Here is a 12,863-nt window from a genome sequence, read left to right as displayed (position 1 = left end):
GACAACCCATGAGGAAGGAATCGCAAGAACAGGGCCAGCCTCAAGAAGCCAGCAGCTCACTTGAACTGCAGGGCAGGCCTCCACGCTCCAGCATCCTTCTCTGCCTTCAGAGCCACCTGGGACTCCTCCTGAAACAAAACCCTGTTAAAATATATTTTCACTTGTAATGGGCCATCAAGACACAGATTTTCCTACCTCAGAAGTTCTGAACAGGCCCCTAAAGGAAGTGGAGAAGAAAATGACCCATAATTTGTTTGTTGCTATGTCTTCTGAACCAGCAGACAGCCCCCCTCCACGGGCCCACAGCAGAGGCCTGAGAGAAGGGCACTGGACACCTGGCTACTGCCCTTCACTGATTCAATCCACTAATTTTTAGCCCGTGGCCAGCACAGGCTTCATAAATGAAGGTTCAGCTACGTGAGAAATCCTCAGGGATTTTGAATTAAAGAGACAGGCTCTAATTACCTTTAAACCAGCTCCAGGACGGCTTCTCCTAGCTCCAGCCTCCAGCCACCTATTAATGGTATCAAGGTTTACTGAAGAGGCTAGCGAGAGAGAGAGAACACGCCAGGGAGTGGACTTTTATTGGGGAACAAAAAACTCTGGGGAAAGTCCCATCCAGTGAAGATTAAGGGGGGCAGTGTCCCAAGGTCAGGTGCGATGATTGGGTCTTTGGAGTAGTGGCCAGACACACCTCCACATGGACAAGCTGTCGGACCTGAGAAGGGTGGGGAAAGCTCTGGACACAAAGATGTGTCTAAGCGCCTCTCACCCAGCCAGGGAGGTAACTCAAATCACATGCGAGGATGGCCTCCCACATTAATTAACTGAGGTTCTCACAACAACCAAGAACATCCTGATATCTTGAGAAATACATTCAAGTTTAGCTTCATTGTCTTCCCAGGTAGACAATGAACGAACAGGAATCACTCCTGTTTCAAAGAAATTGTAAGAAGCTACATCTTGAATTTTTTTTTTCAGATTTCAGAACTCAACCAAAAAGAACCCAATAAACTATGAATGTGACACAGAATCCCAGCTCATCTTCTACAAATAAAGTTTACAATTTATTTCAGATAAAACAAAAGGGAGGCAAACCAAATTTACCCAAATGTACCGTTCTCAGAAGCCTCATCTTTTGAGTGTTCACTTTGGGTGGTGCTGCTACCACTCTGAAATGCCCCTCGCTCCCCCACATGAGGAAGACTGAGCTGCCTGGAGCTGAACAGGCTTCCCCACACCACCAGGCCAGCTCATCCTCCATGCCAGGATACCATGTGTGTAAACTTGAACACACAAAGCAAAGGGTAAGCAGGGAAGGAATGCCACCCAGGCACCAGCCAGCACTCAGCCTCATCCAGGGCATACCTGACCAGAACCTGAGGGTTCTCCCAGCCACCATCCATCCGTCACAAGATTCCTGAGCTCACACGCATCTTGGGGTGGGGTGGGGGGATGGGGCTGCAGGTAGGGCACAGTCCTGGGGATGCAAACATGAATTGAAGAGACAAGTGCCCCACCTGCAAGTTTCCCTCAAGGGCCGGTGGGGGAAAACAAATGGGGTAATCACACCAATAAAGTCTAATTAGCCAAAGAAGACTGGGCAATCAGAGGGGTACAATTTTAAAGGGGTCAGTGTGGGCTTTACTGAGAAACTTATATTTGAGTAAATCAAGTTAACAAATTGTTTTCATTTCATAATGGCTCTTTCTTGTTTCTGAGCTCAGAAACTGAAACAGATGTAAATGTTTACAAAAAAGATACTTTATCTGGACAGGGAACGACATCTCCATCTCTCTGGTTCTGTCAGACAGAGGCTCAGAAGTCACCACTGACAACTTCCCCTATATCTCTCAGGCCCCCAAAACAACACACTATTAATTTCACTGCAGAATCCACTTCAGCTAAGCCTGTCCACTTCTCACCATACCACAGTCCCAATGCTAGCCGACCACTGAGGTCCTCCACCAGTGCTCTCAACTTGAGGGTGTCAGAACCACAAGGGCTTTTGCTAGAACCCAGATTGCTGGACCCACTCCAGAGCGTGCGACTCAGTGAGTCTAGGGCAGGACCAGAGAATCTGCATTTCTAACAAGTTCCAGGTGATCCACACTGTCAGACTGAAGACCAGACCTTGAGAAACCCAGGACGAGGCTATGACACAGTACCAAGCCCAGAACTATGTGCTGCCTGGCTCATCTCCGAGAACTCGATTCTTACTCATGGCACCCATCCATGTTCCCATAGTTAGAAACAGGAAAACAGGGAATGGAGAGGCACATCTCTTGGACTTTCCCCTCTGACGTGATATCACTTTCCACCAACCAAAGCTACACCATATGGCTACACCAGATTTCAAAGGGACAAGGGCTGTTCAGCCCTGTCAGGTATACCCAAAGCAAGAACAATGGAAAGACCCTAACCTGATAGAACTCACTGCTGTCTGTCTAAATCCTATACCTAGAGAAAGTGAGGAATATGCTCTCCAAAGCACATGGATTTGTGTCACCCTTTCAAAGGCCTCACATTGCTCTTTGAATGAAAAACAGAGTCTAAAAGAACTTACCTCACCCTCCCCCACACAACATCTGGCACCTCTGCAGCCTCACCCTCGGCTCCAGCTACACCCACTTGGTTCTTCTCCTATCACAAAGCTTTTGCACAGGCTCTTCCCTCCACCTGAACACCCACCCCAACCTCTACTGAGCCAACACCCAAGTCCCCTCTCTGCCCCAGCGCCAATATTACAGGAAGTCTTTCCTGATACCCCATCAGGCATAACCTCCCTACCACATGCACCTAGATCTTTCATGACATGTTAAGGGGAATTCTGAATGCACATGGAGGTGGACAGAATAGGTAGAACCCACATACCCTCAGCACCCTCCGCATCATCAGCATGTCTCTAACTAACTGGCCAGACGTGGATGCACATAATCCAGACATGCTGAATCAGCTGGTGCCCTCATCAAACCCGGCCTCCTTGTGTAAGGGAACAGGTTGCTGGTCACAGTTCTGCTGATGGCAGCCCAGTGGTGTAGGTTAGCATACTCCTCTGCCCCACTAGTTACATGCGGAAGCGTGGTCAGATGCAGGCTTGATTTGTTTTTGTTATTTCGTTTTGGCAAGACTATTTTATACGTTTTTAAAAGATTTTTGTCCGCTCTCTCCCGTTTCCCCCTTCACAGGTCTCTAAACTCTGGGGGACCAAGGACACAGGTCCTGTATCACTGCACAGTTGATGTTCACCCATCTGTTCAGTGAGTAAAACAATGTCAGGGAAGTACAAAACCTTAAGTGTTGAGGAGTGCTATTGGCTAAATTATATTGTTACACTGTATGCATGTGTGAATGAGTAACAACTAATCCTGTCAGTATGAACAACTGTAATGAACCCATAAAAAAATGTGGGAAGAAAAAAAGCACCTACAAATTATAAATAAATAAAAGAAGTACAAAACTATAATGACCCACCCTTCTACCTGTGGACAGACTACAATGTTGAAATGATAAGTCCCAGAGTACAGAACCAGCAGTCAGCTCTGCAGAAAGCCTCTCTCCATCACATGGTGCCTGGTGACTTTGGGTCAGTTTCTTAACACCTCTGAGATTTAGTTTCTTGCTGTGAAGATCCAGGGACAGGAAGTAAAGAATATTCACTGCTCAAAGCTGCATACAGCAAAGTTCTACACAGATGGCACCAACTTCTAATCTTTGGGGGATAGCCAGGTGCCACGGCGCACTCCTATAATCCTAGCAACTGGGCAGGCTGAGACAGGAGGGTCACAAGTTCAAAGCCAGCCTCAGCAACTTAGTGAGACCCTGTCTCAAAATAAAAAAGGCTGGGGATATAGCTCAGTGGTAAAGCACCCCTGGGTTCAATCCCCAAATCATCACCACCATCATCATCTTTGAGGGAAAGTAATACAGAAAAGCAATACAATATTTCTAACATCTTGATTTTTTTTAAATCTAAGAATTCCCATTCTTTTTTTTTAAATTTTTTTAGTTGTTGATAGGCCTTTATTTATATATTTATGTGGTGCTGAGAATTGAACCTAGTGCTTCACACATGCCAGGCAAGTACGCTACCACTGAGCCAGCCACAGCCACAGCCCCAAGAATTCCCAATCTTATGAAATAAAAATCCTTAGAAAAACAAATAATGCCCAAAAGCTGTCTCCACTTGTCCACTGTGTGCCTTCTACATCCAAGCACTGAAGGTAACTCAGAAAGTCCTCCCCTGAAAAACTCATGACCTAGAGAAGAAGGTAGGGTAGGACCCTGGGTAGCATGCTGCCTATATAAGAGGGCATTCAAAAAGGCATGACAAGGGGCTGGGGTTGTGGCTCAGTGTTCACTTTGCACGTGCAAGGCCCTGGGTTCGATCCTCAGCACCAAATAAATATATAAATAAAATAAATTTATAAAAAAAAATGACATGACAAATTGGGCACAAGACAAATGCACACAGCGCCAAGGGCCCAGGTCTGCAACGCTAGCGGAAAGGCTTCCCAGAGACAAGGGATGAGCCATCAGAAAAACACACAGCACAAAACAAGACCACTCAGGAAGAAGTGACAACACTTGCAAAGATTCACAGGACAGAGCATAGCTCGTCCAAGAGCACCTGGCAGCCTGACAGATCTTGGGGCAACCACAGGGGTTGGCCAGAGAAGACCCCAGAAAGACAGGTAGAGACCACACAGCATGTTCCAGATCCAGGGCTTCCTCTTCTAGACACAGTGGAGCACCAGGATGCATCTTAGGCAGACAGGTGAGATCAGAGCCTCCTTTTGGAAAGAACAGAAGTAGATCAGAAACTAAGGCCACCTTCCCTTTCACTGGTTTACTCTGAGGCAAAAATCAAGCCAACACTACCCAATTTTCAAACTGTAAATATTGGATTTCCCAGACCACCTCTCTTCCTCTTCATCCCTCCATACTGCCAAGACCCAGTCCCATTAAAGCTGCATCAGCTCCCTCTTCCCATTCCTGCCTCTTGTACCTTGGTAAACCATGGTCCTCTATTCTAGTACTGGTCCACAAGCCTCCTCACTGAACTTTATCACCAGCACATGGCCCTCCCATTTCTAGTCTTACTACAGGAAAAAACATGCTCACATCAACCACTTCATTCCTATCACATCTAAGACATCTCACATCCCCAGTATCACAAAGACAGAGATCCTTCATTCAAAGAGTTGCTGAATGCTTGCCAGTCATTCAGGCACCACTCTAGGCACTGGGGGTACAAAACAGCCAAAGCCAAAGGAGAACATCCCCACCTTCACAGACATCTCCGTGTAGTCAGGAAAGACAGGCAATTTGTGAAATGTCAGAAGAGAAGTGCTCTGCAGATGACACTCCAGCAGAGCAAAGTGTCAGGCAGCAGCAGAGTATTCACACTACTGGTCAAGGATGGTGCCTGAAAAGGATTTGGGGCAAAGACCTCAAGAGGAAGAAAAGCAAGTCACAAAAGCATCTGGGGAGCATCAGGCAGAAAGACCAGCATATTGTAGTAGTCTGAGACAGAAGAGGACGGGGCTTGGGGCCAGTATGTCTGCCTGGGACAGACAAGAATAGAGTCTGGGCAAAGATGGGGACAGCCCCAAATGCTACAGCATACAAAGGCCTGCCAAAGAGGCAGGAAAGCAGGGGCAGCCTTCTAGTGTATGTCCCAAGCTGAAACCTGGCTGAAGGGATTAACAGGAAAAGCAAGCCCAGCCCATGTATACACTGTGGGGAGGGGTATGCATATGGGATAAAAACACTAAAACTAATCATGCAAGGCCTGGGGAAAAGCATTGCAAAAGGTCAGGCAGGCCAAGGTGGAATAAATGCAGAAGCCAAAAAGCCCAGCAAGAGACAGGTCTTGACCTCAAAGAGCAAAGAGATCCTTGAAAAGTGGGACTCACAGGACCACATCTATGTCTTAGGAAGACAAGGAAGGATGTCGGGAACTGACTGAGACAGTAAAAAGGGGTCAGGACCATGCTTCCTGGTGTAAAACACGAAATCCTTACTGAAGTATACAGACCTCCTAACAGCATGACAGACTTTATTTGTATCAACTCTTTCAACTTAAGTCAACTTAAAAAGGTCCCAGCTCTCTCCAGAAAGGAGGGGGAAATCACTTGTTTTTAAAACATATCCACTAGGGGCTGGGGATATGGCTCAAGAGGTAGCGCGCTCGTCTGGCATGCGTGCGGCCCGGGTTCGATCCTCAGCACCACATACAAAGATGTTGTGTCCGCCAAATACTAAAAAATAAATATTAAAAATTCTCTCTCGGGGGCTGGGGATGTGGCTCAAGCGGTAGCGCGCTCGCCTGGCATGCGTGCGGCCTGGTTCGATCCTCAGCACCACATACCAACAAAGATGTTGTGTCCGCCGAGAACTAAAATATAAATATTAAAAATTCTCTCTCTCACTCTCTCTTTTAAAAAAAAAAAATTCTCTCTCCCTCTCTCTCTTTTTAAAAATAAATAAATAAATAAATAAAAATAAAACATATCCACTAGTATAATTTCTATCCTTATGTGTCTTGATGAAACCACTGCAGCAATTAAGATACTTTGAAAACTCATCAGTGGTGGCTGGGGTTGTGGCTCAGTGGTAGAGTGTGAGCCTTGCATGTAATCCCAGCGGCCCAGGAGGCTGAGGCAGGAGGATCATGAGTTCAAAGCCAGCCTCAGCAAAAGCAAGGCTCTAAGTAATCTGCAAGACCCTGTCTCAAAGTAAAAAGGGCTGGGGATATGTGGCTCAAGGGTTGAGTGCCCCTGGGTTCAATATTTGGTACCAAAATAAAATAAATAAATTGGCCTCAAAAAGCTATACTGAAACCAACAGATATAAAGTGCTTGAGTGTCTCTGGGTGGCCAATGACAAGTCTCCCCCAATTATACTCAATGTAAAAAATATTCCCCAAGAGAAAAACAAGTCAGTTTTTAAGTTCAGAGCCTCCTCCTCCAGGGCTTCCATGTCACCTCTTGATTTTTTACTTTGTATACTTTCTTTTTTACCTTGTCCAGTGCTACAGAGAACAAACACAGCATGAGGTTCAGCAGCAAAGCTTGCTCCAAGTCGGTGCAGGTACTGCTTGCAACATTTCATAGCTAATTTCCATTTACATCTGAGTAAGCCACAAAGAGCAAAGGAAGCCACCCTGCCTGGCAAATGCATCTTGCTCCCCAGTTAAAGCAAAGTGACCAGCCCTGTCCTCTCCACATTCAGCTTCTTCCTTTTCTGCTCCAACATGAGTTACAAAAGACAGCAAGAAACAGGTCCAATGCTGGTACTGTGGTTTTTTTTTTTTCTACCCTATATCATATGCCCATTTAAATACTCAGCTTTTATGGACTGCATGCCATGGGAAGGTATCAGCCGAGGCAGGCTGCCCAAGATGATGACAAGAGTCCTATCTCCAAAAGCTCATCAAAAAGGGGAGAAAGGTCACATGTGGCTCTTAATAGGCTGTGTACTGTGCTCAGAAAGAAAGATAAGCAGTGGTCCATGCCCAGCAGGAGCCCACACAAAAGCCTAGAGTCAGGACACCACACATCTGGGGCAAAAGAGGAAAGTGAGGTGAGGACACCAAAATGATTATCCAAAGTTATACACCTTCTATAGACTGACCAGTTCTCAAAAAAAAAAAACAAAAAACACCAGACCAGAATAAATGGACATGAACACATCTATCTCCAGGGCTAGGGACGCTCCAGGCCCCCGTCTCCTTCACCAGCACCACAGAGAAAGGGAGAAGGGAAGACTTACATCTTCAATTCTCAGTATTTAAAGCATTTACTACTTAGGTAATTTTACTGGACTGGAAAGGCCAGGGCAAAATAAGCTTGAATTATGAACTTGAACCCCATCTTAGCACATCAGTCTATATGCACTCTTACTTGGTAAAAAGAACCACACAGCTCACACGGCACACATTTATTACTGTTGTCTGTCCTCTCACCAGCACTTCTTACTAAGTCAGTCTAATTCCACCTACTTTCACATGTTTTACACTGAATCGCCAAAACTGCTTTAAAAAAAAAAAAAAGGAAGTAACTAATTAGTTCACATTCTGCCATGTAAGTACATCTTTTCAAGACTGACTACTGCTTAGAAAGAGAGGACATCAAATGATGGAGGGCTGAGCTCACTCCTAACTAACCCACAGGGTCTCCAATTCCTGACTCATTCTGCAATTCTGACTTAAAATTCATCTGGTTCCTCACATTTCAGCTGGCATTGGTTTAATAGCCCTACATATACTGGTTGCATAAAAATAAACCCAGTGGTCACATTTACCTTATTTTTTTGCTGTTAGTTTGCATGTTACATAGGAACACACCAGATATTCTTATTCACACACAAGAATTGTCATGATCCTTTGAAATTCACCAAGTTTTATCTGGCGCTGTTAAAATGGAACGTTTACCACTGCAATCAGAGACCAGCCTATTTGGAAGTCAAGAGGGGAGGATTTTCACACTGAATAGACAGATGGGAGCTCTTCACAGAAACTCCCAAGCAAGCATTAGGTCCTCACTCCACCAACCATCACACCAAACTGAAGGCTGTTGGGCAGCGAGAAAATGGAAGGAGAGAAAAGGAAATGACTCAAAGTCACCATCAGGCATAAGTCCTCCGCATCGGCAGTCGGCGGTTTAGATTTGAACTCTCAGGTCCTGGGGAATGGGGGCTCCTGCGCCCACAGGACTGGCTTCTTTCGCCTGGAGGCTGCGTTTTGAGTACCGGTGCCCTCCTCACGTTACCTATGGAACCAGAACACTTGAAGCCCCGGGGGGGAAAGCAGGAGGCTCCAGTCCCAGCGCCACACCGGGATGGCTCCTCGCTCTCCGCGCTGACAACCTTCGGAGAAGCTTACAGCTGCTAACGCGATGCAGCGCGATCTTGGGATTTAACTCCTTTAAAAGCCAAGGCCTCGGAGCGCCGGAGCGGCTGGCCGACTGCGGCACTCGGGCCGCGCTGCGCCCCGGCTGACCGCGCCGGCCGCCGCCTCCGGGCCGCGGCGACGCACGTTCCGAGCGGCCAGGGCGTCGCGGCAGACGCACTTTCGGGGCTGTTTCTGGCGGGATGTCAGAAGGCTCGACGCCGTGACCGGTCCGCGCAGCGCCTCGCCCAGTCCCCAGCAGCCCAACCTGAGTGGCGTTCGCCACGAACCGGATTCTGAACCGCCGGCCGCGCGGGGCCCGGCCCGCCGCCTGCGCCCGCGGGGCTGCCGCTCTCCGGGGCCGGGGCGCGGTCGCCGGCCGAACGGGCGGGTCCGGGCACCGCGCCTCCACCTGCCGGGCCGGCGGCCGCGGCCCCGGCGCGCCGCGCTGACCAACGGCCGCCGCCGGACCTCCCGCGCACAAAGCGCCCGGCGCGACCCCGCCGCCGCGCCCCTCCCACCGCGGTCGCCGGGCCGGCGCCCCGCGCCGCACAAAGGCCGGCGGGCCCGCAGCGCCGCGGAACAAAGGCGGCCGCCGGCCGGCACAGGTGCACGGCCGCCGGGCCCAACAAGGCCGCGCGCCCGCCGCCCCGTTAGCCGCCGCGCCCGCGGCCTGCGCCCGCCCGGGCCTCGGCCTGTGCCCGGGCCGGCCCCGGCCGCCCGCCCGCCCGCCCGCCGCCCAGGCCTCCGGCCTCGCTCCCCGCCCGCCGCCCGGCCCGCCTGGCGGTTGGCGGCCGCCCAGTGACCTGGCTGCGTCGCATCCTCGGCGGCGTCCGGCGGCGCGGTCCGGCGGGCAAGGGCCGCTGAGGGCAGCGGCGGCCGAGGGGGCGGCGGCGGGCGCAGCGCGGCCAGGCCGAGGCTCTCGCGCGCGGCGCCGACCCCGCCCCCGCGCCTCCCGCCCGCCGCCGCCGCCGCCGGGCCGCCGCCGCCCCCAGAAGCCGCGGGAAAAGTGCGCGCCGCTGATTGGCTGCCGCCTCGCGGCGCCCGCGGACCGGGCTTTTCAAATCCGCGCCGGGGCCGCGCGCGGCGGGAGGCGGCGGGCGGGGCGCGCGGTGGGGCCGACGACGGGCCGCGAGCGGGTGGGGCGCCGGGCGCGCGCCCGCCCCCGCCCCGCTCCCGCTGCCGCTCCTGCTCCTCCGGCGCGCGGGCGGCGCCTGTTCCGCGGCCACGGCGAGTCCGGCGCGCTGACGTCACGCCGCCCCTCGCGCGCGCGGCCACGGCGCCCTGCGTGGGCGCGGACGGCGGGCGCGCGGCGCCAGCCCGCGGGCGTGGGGGGAACGTACGGGCGTGCGGGGACTTGGCCCAGCGGTCTCCGAGCGAGTCACGGACCTGGGCAGAGTCCTGCTAGCCCGTCCTGCGCGGGGGCCCCTTGAGCGACAACATGGAGCGGGTCTCGGGGCGACCCTGAGCGTCCACGGGGTGCGGGCCGGTTTCAGGCCAGGAGCCGAGGAAGGGTGCTGGCGAGGGCTCCCGCGCTTCGGGGTGTGGCGAGCAAGGAGAGTGGAGAGACGACGAAGCCAGACGCTGGGGCAGCGACAGGAGCGTCCAGTGGGCATTGGATGCAACCCCAGCGGTGTGGAGCGACTCCAACTCGCGTGCTTTCAGGGGCGAGAGCCGGGCGAAGTGAAAAAAGTTACAGACACTGGAAGGGCGGCAGGCCCAGGAGAGACCCGTGGCTCTTTGGAAGTTAGGTCCCTACACTCCTGCAAAAAGATGGGGCCCTATCTCCAGGAGCTGCTGGAGCAAGTCCTGCGCTCTTGCAAGGCTCCAGAGGGTCGCCCTCGCCTCCAGAGGAACTAGGGCGCATCTTCTGGCACTGAAGAGCAAAGGAACGGAGGAAGTCCCCCTTACCCGGTCCTGCTGCCTGTCCGAGGGAGCCTGTGGCAGCTAGCATTCAGCCTGAGTTCTCTTCCTGGCAGGCCCACTAGTGCCCAGGCCCTGACTCCTGGTGCTGCTGTGGGTAGCTGTAGGGTCTGAGAACAGACGTGGGCTCTTTGGTCTGCCATTTGCAGGGCCTGTGGACAAGGTTGTGCAGCCCCAACCCATACACACAAGTCCAAAGTGCAGGTTGCAGTACTCAACTCCCATGAAGCCTTAGACATGAGCCACTGCATCACACAGATACAAACGGGCACTCAGCCATGCCCTGGTGTTGAGATAAGGTGTTGTGGCACAGGACTCACCTGCAGGCTGACCCCCTTGCTCCAGCTCTGGTCCTGTTTCCACAGCCTCCAGGACTCCACAGAACATAGGGGATACTCATAGTCAATTGCACCTGGTCTGAATCCGGTGAGAAAAAGGCTCCCAAGTTCAGGCATCCTCAATAAAAAGCATGAAGGATGGGCAAGAGGATAAAGCCCTAGGTCCAGGAAGGACCACTAAGGCAAGACAGCAAGGTCTGCAGGTACAGATTCCCCACTGTGCTCAGCCACAAGCATCATGCTTCCCACAGCAGCAGTGACTGATCCAGGGCTTCCAAATAGATTACCTTTCATCCAAACACCACATGTGAGGCCTACTGGATCCTGTGCAAGGAAGGTGTAGAGTCCCACAGAGATGCCCTGCCCCATGATGTTCACTGCCAGACCACCAGGAACCCTTGGGAAGCACCCAGTTGGGCAGTGGCCAAACCCCTCTGGTTGTGGGGAGGAGAATGGTGACTTCTCTAGCCCTGGATCCACCTGTCTCACTGGGACACAAGCCCCAAAACTGACTACCTCTCCAGCATCTCTTACATTCCTATAGCACATGCCACCAGAGCTCTTTGGATTTCAAAAAAAAAAAAAAAGTCTGCATTTATTATACTGCAATCAATATGCAAATTTATTCAAAACATGCAAGTATATGTTTTGATTTTCTTAAAGAAAGTTATTTGGGGTAGACTGGTCTTTTCCCGCCAAACATTAGCCTCCCTGAGCCTCCTTCCGTGAATCTGACAGGCCGAATCCACCCACCTCTGGTCTGGGTATTGTAGCACTGGAGGGCAGGAAGAAAAATGCCTATACAGGACTCCATGGGTGAGGTCCTAGGAAAAGGAGGCCCTCATCTGCAGGGCTTGCAGAGCCCACACTCTAGGCTCCTAGGTGGGTTCCTCCATTTTGGGACAATCATTCTGTCCCACGGGTCACCTATTTGGGCACTCGTGTAGGCTGGAAGTTCTGAGAGTGTAGGCAGCAGGCTGGGCACCAGGACTGGGGAGCCCTGCAGGCTGACTGGAAAACTGTTCTTGGAGGGCAAGGCCCAGGCAGGCTGCCAGGGCTCTTTTTTTTTTTTTTTTTTTTTTTTTTTGAATTTTTTAATATTTATTTTTTAGTTTTCGGCAGACAACATCTTTGTTTGTATGTGGTGCTGAGGATCGAACCCGGGCCATACGCATGCCAGGCAAGCGCGCTACCACTTGAGCCACATCCCCAGCCCCTGCCAGGGCTCTTAATGAGAAGCTAAAGTCCTGGGCAGGCCCTACGTGGGGCAAGGCACTCAGGGACAGCAGCAGCTGGGCTGACCCTGGTTTTGGTCTCTTCAAGACTGTTACTTCTTTGAAGACTGAACTCCAGCTGCCTGCTCTCAGCACCCTTCTACCCAGCGCCTATAATCCAGGAGGGACAGTCTGCTTTCCTACTGCTCCATGTGGCCCAGACTGAAAGCCACCTCGACCTCCAGGCTCCTCAAAGTCTCATGGCTAGCATCTCTCTGCACCTCCCTGTGAGAGCTGCTGCCAAAGGCAAGGCTCAGGCCCCTTAACTAAAAGAGTCCCTGAGCCCCCACTTGGCCTCTCCATCCTCCAGGGCTGGGGTCCCCCAGGGGCCAGGCTCATTGCTGTTTCCATGGGGATGTGTGCACTCTGACCCCAGCCTTTCTCCATCCCAGGCCAAATAAAGAGGGCTTCCAAGTGGAAACCAGCAGCTCAGGC

General features: G+C 51.9%; 1 protein-coding gene across 5 annotated transcripts in view; it reads right to left on the bottom strand.

Moving 5' to 3' along the window:
- Positions 1-10,075, bottom strand: part of NSD2 (nuclear receptor binding SET domain protein 2) — a 79,004-nt gene extending 68,929 nt beyond the window's left edge. For 3 of the 5 annotated variants that reach the window (XR_014023329.1, XM_081304581.1, XM_081304582.1), the window contains exon 1: positions 9,700-10,075. The gene's annotated coding sequence lies outside the window, so the exon portion shown is untranslated. The remainder of the gene's footprint in view (positions 1-9,699) is intronic. The other 2 variants (XM_081304579.1, XM_081304580.1) reach the window with 1 other exon arrangement.
- Between the last annotated feature and the right edge of the window lie 2,788 nt (positions 10,076-12,863).

The sequence above is a fragment of the Spermophilus citellus genome (genome assembly GCF_964194105.1).
Source record: "Spermophilus citellus genome assembly, chromosome: 8".
Taxonomy (NCBI): Eukaryota; Metazoa; Chordata; class Mammalia; order Rodentia; family Sciuridae; genus Spermophilus; species Spermophilus citellus.
Note: the sequence above shows the minus strand (reverse complement) of the source record. Positions and strands in the feature narration are given on the sequence as shown.